The sequence below is a fragment of the Pongo pygmaeus genome, chromosome 3 (assembly GCF_028885625.2).
Source record: "Pongo pygmaeus isolate AG05252 chromosome 3, NHGRI_mPonPyg2-v2.0_pri, whole genome shotgun sequence".
NCBI classification, from domain to species: Eukaryota; Metazoa; Chordata; class Mammalia; order Primates; family Hominidae; genus Pongo; species Pongo pygmaeus.
Genome location: NC_072376.2, coordinates 127,201,437 through 127,212,271, shown reverse-complemented (window position 1 = coordinate 127,212,271; position 10,835 = coordinate 127,201,437). Strand labels below are relative to the sequence as shown.

General features: G+C 34.9%; 1 long non-coding RNA gene across 1 annotated transcript in view; it reads right to left on the bottom strand.

The window, feature by feature from the left end:
• Positions 1-1,938: 1,938 nt before the first annotated feature.
• LOC134739381 (uncharacterized) overlaps positions 1,939-10,835 on the bottom strand; it is a 321,981-nt gene continuing 313,084 nt past the window's right edge. The window contains exon 3 of the long non-coding RNA XR_010125977.1: positions 1,939-2,003. This is a non-coding gene — a long non-coding RNA (uncharacterized LOC134739381). The remainder of the gene's footprint in view (positions 2,004-10,835) is intronic.

Genomic DNA, 10,835 nt, shown 5'->3' with positions numbered 1-10,835 from the left:
CAATGTGACCTTATAGGTTATTTGCACCTGAGAGTTCCCCTATTTGGGGAGGGAAAGCAAGATTTGGAACCTGACACCAACCTCAAGGTTAGGGACAAAAAATTGAAATGGGACACCTTCTCTAGAAAGGATTTATGGGATTGTATTCCAGATGAAAACTGGGTAGCAACTCGAAGCAGTCCATGCAGGATTTTTCTGAAGTTTTTCCTCTTTTTCTCGAACATTAGCATTTAGTCTTCGGTTTCCTGATCATCTCCCATGCTATTATTTCAGCCTGAAATTTCTCTAATTATCATGAAATCTTCACTGACTCCATAACCCTTTGTTTTTGGGTGGTGGCATAGGAAATTATGGAATAGAGAAGTGAGACTTTCCCTCTATGACAATTGCAACACGATTATGAAACAACAGTGGCATTGGGATTCTGGGGGTAATCACAGAGTGAGTGGCAGCCCCAGGCAGCACCGAGAGCTGCAGAGAGAAGAGGCAGTGCAGAGAAGTACCTGCCACTTGGTTTAACTGAGCAAAATAAAACACAATTTTTTTTTAACCTAACTGCACAGAAAGATGGGCCTTAGTAGGAGAGGTGATGAGTTACAATTCAAATTAAAATAAATAGATGTTATCTACTATTTTATTAATTATATTTATTGTGATTTTCTGAGTTGTTCATATCATTTCAGGAGTCCTAGGTTGCCATAAAGCTCTTGATTTTTTAGTGGTCACTTTAAGCACCAGTATAGTCACCTAGTTTTGCCAAAGCTACATAAAAGACAAAGATTTGTGGTTCCCTGAAAAGTGTCTCCTGCCTGAGATTCACACAGTTATTAACCATATACACATGCATATACACACAAGGCCTTCGGGGTGAGAGAATGTGCAGCCTGTACTGTAAACCATTTTCCTATCTTTTATAAAGATATAAAAGTATCTTTTAGATACTTTTCTGGTCTAAATTGTCCTTATCTATTAAAGATATACAGCATGTTCTTCCCAAGAAAATTGTAGTAATAAATATTTAAATGTCTAAGGGGCCACCATATATTAAGGGTACATTTTAAGATCATATTTCTCTCTGGGAGCTTTTAAAATCCATTAGGGAAGTACAGCTAGGGTACTATTAGTCATTAACTAGAATAAATCGAAGGACAATTTTGAAGTTGCAACACAAGTGTTAGTTATCTACTGGGAATCAGAAAATAGGGTAAGAGTTTGAAATTAATCAACCCCAAAGTTTTGGCATTTCTGAGTATGTATCCTTCTGAACTCAATTTCAAAATAGAGTGTTGCTGTTTCTGTGTCTATAGTTCTGCTGTCTAAATACAGTAGCCACTATCTGTATGTGGCCATCTAACATACAATATGAAGACTATAGGTAATACAATTGTACTGTATATGGGACTCATGATAAATGAGTAGGTTTTAGCTGCTCTTGCTACACCCACACACAAAAGGGTTACTGTGAGGTGAAGGACATATTAATTTGCTTCACTACAGTAACTTTTACTATCTATATGTATTCTATAACATCATGTTATAGAATACACACAATACACACAATAAAAACTATTTTAAAAACATAAATTTAAATTTATTGCAAGTTTATTTCTCAATCAAGTTAGCCACAATTCAAGCGCCGAACAGTTACACATGGCTAGTGACTAACATATCGGACAGTGTAGATATAAAACATTTTCATCATCTCAGAAAGTTGCATTGAATTATGTTGATGGATAGTATGATTTTCCAGCTGGGCGCGGTGGCTCATGCCTGTAATCTCAGCATTTTGGGAGGCAAAGGTGGGTGGATCACTTGAGGTCAGGAGTTTGAGAACAGCCTGGCCAACAAGATGAAACTTCGTCTCTATTAAAAATACAAAAATTAGCCAAAAGTGGTGGGGCACATCTGTAGTCCAAGACACTTGGGAGACTGAGGCAGGAGAATCGCTTGAACGCGGGAGGCGGAGGTTGCTGTGAGCTGAGATTACGCCACTATACTCCAGCCTGGGCAACAGAGGGAGATGCCATTAAAAAACAAACAACAACAACAACAACAATAACAAAAAACTATGATTTTCCTTTTCTCTTCTTTTTCCTCTATTGCTAAGGTACACAGTGAAATGTAAGCCATTATTGTAACATTTGGTAATGGCATATCCCAATATTTAGCTAGTATAGGGAAGGAAACAATTTCATTTCCTTTCCTATTAAGGTTCTTAGTTCAGACATGTTCCTGAAAACAAAAGTCAGATTAACAAAAGAAAAATAAGCATAAGCTTATTAACGTGTGCTGTTCTATCACACAGGAGAGGCCTCAGTTCAAAAGTATTTCTCTCTCAAAGCAGTGACTCAGGGACCTTGCTTAAATTTAATGGTATTTTAACAAAGAGCCATAAATCCTATGTAGTGACAAGAAAAAAGAGAGAGAAGTTTCAGTCTTTTAAATGGTAGGAAAATGTGGTGAGATAGTAAAATCCATTCCCAAGTTCTCCTGGTGTCTGCTGGTGCCTTCTCTGGGCTGATAAGCAAGTGCTGTCACCAGTAAGCAAGGACTGATGTCCTGTCATCAGGCAGAGAGAGCTGAGGCAGAGTCTTGCCCTTTGTTTTCAGTCTCTTTAACATAACAATCTTCAATATTTTTTTCCTTTACTAACCAAAATGAAAGATAATTTAGTGACACAACTGCATGCTTTTTGTTTTCATCTTGTATCTCCGACTTAAAATACAACACATTCAATCTTAATTCAGTCCCCACGTGTACCTAAGTCATGACCATACCTGTGAGAAAAGGAAATCCAATTGCTTATTCTCTCCGTGTGCTGGGATATTATTTCTTCTTGTTACAGACTTTTACAGAATGATAACTTACAATTTAGGAAGTAACACATAATGAAACAAAAGTGCATACCCCTCCCTTGCCAGGAGATAGGAGAGCACAGAGACCTACATTTGCTCACAGAAGCCTCAAAATAGTTTCATAAATTAGACATCCTTGCACTAAGTTCAGGCCTTCTTGGTGAATTCCCAATGGATATTAAATTTAAATACCTCCCAACTTCTCATCATGTGGCCATCAGGACAAACATAACATCTCTGTTATTATTTCTTTTCTCTTTCCCAGGTAATCACACTTTAAAAATGTAATCAAGATTAGGACTTGCCTTCATTTGGGCAGAAATGTGACTTAGTTAAATAGAAAATCTTACTTAGTACAATTATTTAAGACATGGTCTGGGTATCTGAAGACAATAAATCTAACTGATCTGAGGCAACATTATTAATATAATGGACACTGGACATAAAAGGTTCTAGTTTGAGTGCCAACCTATTCCAGTCACAGGGGAGTTGAGATGTTTTTGAAGTCTCACAGTAAGCAAAATACCACCAACACTTTGCAGAATTTTAGAGTGGTTGAAAAAGATAAACATACCAGAGGTTTAGCTATGGATTAGTTGTGACTTGGACCTTGTGTGCAACTAATCAGCAATTAGAAGTTTAAGATTTCTGACAATATTTGGAAACAGTGCCATGTGATAATCACTAAGTGGAATTACAGGCATGTATCAGAGGCAGTGGCCAAGCTATTGAATTTTATGGTAAACATGCATTCTTGATTTCCTGACTCAGTCCTCTGCTGCCGTATACGAATCTGTAATGGTCAGATCATGCTTCCTTAATAATTTTTGGAAGTTTAATTAACCAAAATATCATAACTTTAATGTCTCAAATAGAGGAAATAGGACTATCATTGACAAATAACCTTAAATACTGTGCATTTAATATTTAATATATGGTTTATAAGGCTTATATGGATGAGTTACTTGTATGTGGTAAAGAACATATAGGGAACCCATCCCTGCAACTCACAATTACTGCTGCTGCTGATAGGTAATGGGGGAGGAAAAAAAGAGATAGCTTAAGGAAGCTACCTCAGGTAAATTTGTGGCAGAAACTCTCTCTCTTAGACTGTTTAACATGTTCATATCACTTCATGACAATGCTTGAGATGTTGCTACGTAAAGCTTCATTGGGAAAAAATAATAATAGGAAATCTTAGAAGAAAAAAGGGCCAGTACAATAAACTAGTAAAAAATTACTTCAACTAGATAGTTCTGTACAAAGATCTTGACCATATCTTACTGTGGCAGCAATGGAATTGTTGAATATAAAGAGTGAGAAGTTAGTTGGAAAACTATTTTTCAGCAGGAGCATTTTATTTATTCTGTAGTTCAGAACAGGTAGGTTCCGGGGTATCACTTAGAAGAAATTCACCAGGAGTTGCTGTAGGAATGCTTTGTGTATAAGAAATCTGTTATTTAGCAGGCTTGGAGACACTTAAGTAAGCTAAGGGAATCAAAGGATAGCAGGGAACAAATTGTCTTGTTCTATAAATGTCCCACATTTAAGCACCTTAATCACTTAGCCTTAAAAAAAAAGCATGACTTATTTATTGGGAGAAGAGCAGGTCAATTTCCAGGATTCCCCTTATACCATAATTTAAACATGTAAAAGTTATAAATTAGAAAAACAAATTATTAAGTCGAATATCCTTCTCTGGACAAATGTATCTTCATGATTACAAAATTAAACATATGTATAAAATTATTATTTTTATAATATTAAACATTGGCACAAAAATCAAAGACAACTAAATTGCCCACCTATTGATATTATATTGATGCAGCAGCAATATTTGGATGAGTAATAAATGAAACATTCACAATTTATAAGTCATTTTATATTTACCCTATCAAATTTATTTCTTGTCTTACATACAGGAAGTCACTATTCTCTAATAATCAACATTTTGTGGTAACTTGTTGCCCCTGTGGTAGGCAGGATTTGAAGATGGCCCCCTAAGATTCTTAGCCCTTAGTGTACCTCGCACTCCTAGCTAATCCATACAATTCAACACTAGTTTAGGCATTGCTGTAAAGAAATTTTTCAAATGTAATAAGATTCCAAATCAGTTGATCTTAAAGTAAGAAAATTATTTTGAGGGAAAGACTTGATCACGTCATCACTTTAAGAAGCACAGAAATTTCTCTGGCTGGTTGAAGAGGAAGTCCGAGACTCAAAGCATGAAAAGAATTCATGGCACCATTGCTGGCTTCAAGAGGGATGAGACCATATGAAAGGAATTCAGGCTATCTCTGGAGCTGAGTACAACCCCCAGGTCACATTCAACAAAGAAACAGGGACCTCAGTCCTATAAACACCACCAACAGAATGAACTTGGAAGCAGATTTTCCCCCAGAGCATCCAGATAAGAATCAGTCCATTCAACATCTTCAGCTTTGTGATATCCCAGGCATATTGTGCTGAACTTCTGACTTACAGAACTGTGAGTTAATAAATGAGTGTTGTTTTAAGCCACTATATAACACGTTTTGTATTTTCTGATGTTACTCAGTTATTCATGAAAGTAGTCAATTTTTTTCTTGTAAATTTGCTTGTGTTCTTTTTAGATGATGGATATTAGCCCTTTGTCAGATGAGTAGATCGCAAAAATGTTCTCCCATTCTGTAGGTTGCCTGTTCACTCTGATGGTAGTTTCTGTTGCTGTGCAGAAGCTCTTTAGTTTAATTAGATCCCATTTGTCAATTTTGGCTTTTGTTGCCATTGCTTTTGGTGTTTTAGACATGAAGTCCTTGTCCATGCCTATGTCCTGAATGGTATTGCCTAGGTTTTCTTCTAGAGTTTTTATGGTTTTAGGTCTAAAATTTAAGTCTTTAATCCACCTGGAATTAATTTTTGTATAAGGTGTAAGGAAGGGATCCAGTTTCAGCTTTCAAGATACATGCACACGTATGTTTATTGAGGCACTACTCACAATAGCAAAGACTTGGAACCAACCCAAATGTCCAACAATGATAGACTGGATTAAGAAAATGTGGTACATATACACCATGGAATATAATGCAGTCATAGAAAATGATGAGTTCATGTTCTTTGTAGGGACATGGATGAAGCTGGAAACCATCATTCTCAGCAAACTATCACAAGGACAAAAAACCAAACACCGCATGTTCTCACTCATAGGTGGGAATTGAACAATGAGAACACTTGGACACGGGAAGGGGAACATCACACACTGGGGACTGTTGTGGGGTGGGAGGCCGGGGGAGGGATAGCATTAGGAGATATACCTAATGTAAATGACGAGTTAATGGGTGCAGCACACCAACATGGCACATGTATACATATGTAACAAACCTGCACGTTGTGAACATGTACCCTAGAACTTAAAGTATAATAAAATATATATATAAAGAAAGTAGACAGGTGTTCCACATTTTTGCAATTGCAAATACATTTTGAACCACTTGTTGCAAATTAAAACAAGTGGTTCAAAATTTATTTGCAATTGCAAAAATGTGGAACCAACCCAAATGCCCATCAGTCAATGAGTTGATAAAGAAACTGTGGTATATATACATGGTGAGATACTACTCAGCCATAAAAAGGAATGAATTAATGGCTTTCACAGCAACCTAGGTGGAATTGGAGAGTATTATTCTAAGTGAAGCAACTAAGGAATGGAAAACCAAACATCATATGTTCTCACTCATAAGCAGGAGCTAAGCTATGAGGATGCAAAAGCATAAGAATGACATAGTGGACTTTGGGGACTCAAGGGGAAAGAGTGGAAAGGGGGTAAGGGATAAAAGACTACAAACTGGGTACAGTGTATAGTGCTTGAATGATGGGTACACCAAAATCTCGCAAGTCACTACTAAATAACTTACTCATATAACCAAGTACCACCTGTTCCCCCAAAACCTATGGAAATAAAAAATTACTAAAATTCTTTGTTTATAAGACTTTTAAACAAAGAAAATTATTTTACCAGCTGTTTTACATTCTTAATTTTTAAAAGAATTTTTGTGACATATTTCAGCAGAAAAATTATATAACAAGTGAAGTATTTCCTTCTATGTATATCCATTTACTATCCCTGTGTTTTTGTTTGAAAAGCATTTACTTACTTAATTTTTGTTAAAATTCAACTTCATTTTGAAGAGTAATATTGTTTGGTTATTTTATTAAAAATACTTTCTTGGAGTATACCACTGGCAGCCAGTGGCCATCACAGGAAAATGTAGGCAAATTGAAACAACTTTTTTTCGTAAAATAAATTTTTGATTTATCTTTAAGAATTTTGCCATGAAATGACTAATAAACAAAGATTTTTCTGATCATCTACATCTTGTTGTGAAATATTATAGTATTTTACTCTTTAAGTAAATGAATCCATAAGTCCTTTTGATTGGGCACATATAAAGTGTAATGTGTTCAAAAATGATAGAAGCAAATACACACAAAAAAGGACACACAATAAGGGAATACAAATGGTTTTTTCAAGAAATGGTACTGGGTTTACTAAGCAGTCTTATAGAAAAAACAAAGCTTGACTATACAAAATAAAAATCCCAGGTAGATATAAATGTGAAATGAAAACCAGAAGGCTTTTTGATAATATAAAGAGAGAATATCTTCACCATCATGAGAGTAGACAAAAATTTGTTAAACAGAGCATGTAAAACAATCACTAATCATAAAATAAGATGTTGTTAATTAATATTAAGAACATCTTTTTATCAAAACATACCAACAAGAAAATGAAAAAGGCAAGCCATCAAGTAGAAAAAGGTATTTGTAATACATTTATCTGAAAAAAAAAAGACTGACAAAGGACTTATATCCAGAATATGTAAAGAATGATTACAAATCAATATGAAAATAGATAATCCATCTATAAATGAGCAAAAGATCTTAAAAATGTTTCATAGAAAAGGATTTCCAAATGGCCAATAAATATGTGAAAACATAATCAACCTCATTGGAAAATGCAAATTGAAACCACCAGTACATATTATAGCATATTCACCAGAATAGCTAAAACAAGATAATAATAATAAATTTTGGCGAGTATATGAATCAAGTGGAGCACTCATGAACTGCCGGTAGGAATGTAAATTGGAATAATCATTTTGGAAAACAGAACATGTATGTTCCCCAGAACCTAGTAATCCCACCTAAAATATATACTTAGCAGGAATACATGCATATATTAATCAAAGACATGTATAAAAAATGTTGAGAATAGCATTATTTCTAAAACCTCCAAATTGGAAACAGTATAAATTTCTAGTAGTATTACAACAAACAAATAAATTGTGACATATTTCCACCATGGAATAATATATTGTCATTAAAATGAACAAAATACTTACATCGACTTGAAAGATGTCTCACAAGCATAATGTTGAGCAAAAGGAATTAGATATGAATGAGTTTGGACTGTAGGCTTCCATTTATATATATCAAGTTTAAAAACAGGCAAAACTAAGCTGTGGTGACAGAAGTCAGAAGAATGTTTACCTTTGTTGGGAGAGGAGAGACCCAGCAGTGGGAAGGCACCTGAGGAGGCTGCAGAGCTGCTGGTGAGATTCCTTTTATTCTGGATGTGCTCACTTTGTACTAATCACCAAGATCTATGCTGATGACTTGTGCCCTCTGAGTATATTTTAATAAAAATAATTTATTTTTTAATTTATTTTTTAAAAGAACACCACTGGTAGCTCCCACTCTTCCCTCAATATCTCAAACATAATACACGGCAGAAAACCATCTGGACCAAATGTGGATTTCAGGTTCAGAGTATTAAATATCAAGTGGGCTTAATTCCTTTCTATCTTATATTAAATATATATGTAAATAAAATATATAAAGATTTCCTCTTTTACTCCAGTGTATTGCATTTGTATTGCATTACACACTTGCTGGAAAGTGCATACCACATTTTGGAGACCACTGGTGTATATAAGGAACCTGTGGAATTAAGTATGCATACCATACTGGCCACTGTGGCTGATCTTCTCACAAAGTTTATTCCTCGATTCATGTTATTGCAAATGCTCCTCTCTTATCCCACTCCCTCAGGGGTAATATATTGGATGCAGATGTCTCCATTTATTGACTCAGTCAATCACACTTACTGAACAGTTTTATAATGTGAACATCTAAAATATTCTTTAGGTTGTTTATTATGTGTTGTTTTTTATTATAAATAAAGAACTTCTATTAAATATTTGCATTTAATTAAATCTGTCTTTCTCCTGTACTCTAACTTTTTTTGAACAATTGCTGATCTGCTCTGATGACTTGGAACTTAGGGTAATAACACAAGTACTGTAGTTCAGCTTTCATTATGAATTTTTAAGGTTTTTATGACTGGCCTGGGACTCAAAGTCTCATTTGAAACTTCGCTTATAAGAATGACTATGTTCCAAATTTCTAATTGACCTACACATAAACCTTTTGGAACAAAATCAATTTGTAAATCAAGCATTTCTTTTGTAATTAAATTGCAGAAACTTTAAATAACAATAATTTAAATTATCACAGAAATAGCATTCAGAAGTTAAGATAAAGTAATTAAGTCTTCAATCTGGGATGAAGTGACTGACAAAAAGTCAGAAATGGTAGACTAAAACTGACAATTTTTCCAAATCCAAAGGTAATATAAGGTCAATACTGAACTGTAAGTAAATATTCATTATTATAGTTGGAGGGTAGTTTTAGTGTCTGAAATACCAAAATGAATGAAAAGCACCCTTTTTAAAGTAGAAGCTGGAGATTCAAGCTAGGCAGATAACATTCTTCCTTCTGAATGTTTTATTTTGTATAATTTCATAAAATTCCTTGACATTCAAAATCTTGCCAACTTCTTTACTGAAAATAATTTAATGCAGTGGTTTAAAGCAAAGGTTTTGAAATAATACCTTTATTCAAATCTCAATTCCACTACTTGCTGGTGGTTAACTTTTGACAAATTCCTTAGCCTCTCTGGGTTTTTGTCTCCCTACCTTTAAAATGGAAGTAAAGGTGTACTCTTCCAGTAGTCATTGCCAGGACTAAATGAGAGCATCCATTTAAAGCACTTGGCACAGTACCTGGCATATACTGAATTTTCCATAAGTATTGTTCTCTGTAGTGTGGGTTTAATGCTGTCGTTTACTTTTGTTTGTGACAAGGGACACTGAAAGGTTAACTTTGGATCATGTGTTCTATTTAATGATATTTGAGTTGTTATATTCAACTGTTGAGACATCATAACACTCCATACAAACACAATGAAAATCATAATTTCCTTCAGAAAATTGGAAGAAGTGAATGCTTTATTCAAGAAATAGAAGTTGTTGTAAAACCAGCTTATCTCTCAGTTTTTTCCTCCATGAAGAAGACATACCGACAAAAATGCATTCCAGAGAAATCAGCATTACCATTTTTTTCCAAAAAGGTATTATACATAGTTATGAAGCAATAGCTCACTGGGAGGCATTGCTGTTGCTTCTTTTGTTTTTGCCACTCTTCTGTAAAGTATGTGGAGTATATCCCTCAAAATCTTCACTATTAATAAAAAATAAAAAGAAAAAGGAAAACATTTATGCTTGAGCCCAGCTTGTGGGTGGGAAGTGGGGGCAATAGAGGAGAAGACAAAGATGGGACATAGGGTTTTGTTCTGTAAATTAAAAAAAAAAAGCTGACAATTGATAGAGAACAAGTTCAGGTTTTTGTACAGAGCCAAGAGTGATGGGTTTATCCTCAACAACACTGATTGTTTCCCAGAACTGGAGGGTTTACCTCATCTTAATATCTCTATATATTTATTTCTCCCAGACCACTCAATTTTCTCTGCCAGATATTAACTCATTTCTCCACCCTTGTTCAAGACTCCTGGTCACTGAAACCACCCCGATACAACACTAGGCTTCTATTCTTTTCTCCGTGATCCTTTTGCTTTCACTTTAATCAGCAGGAGAGTTCTTG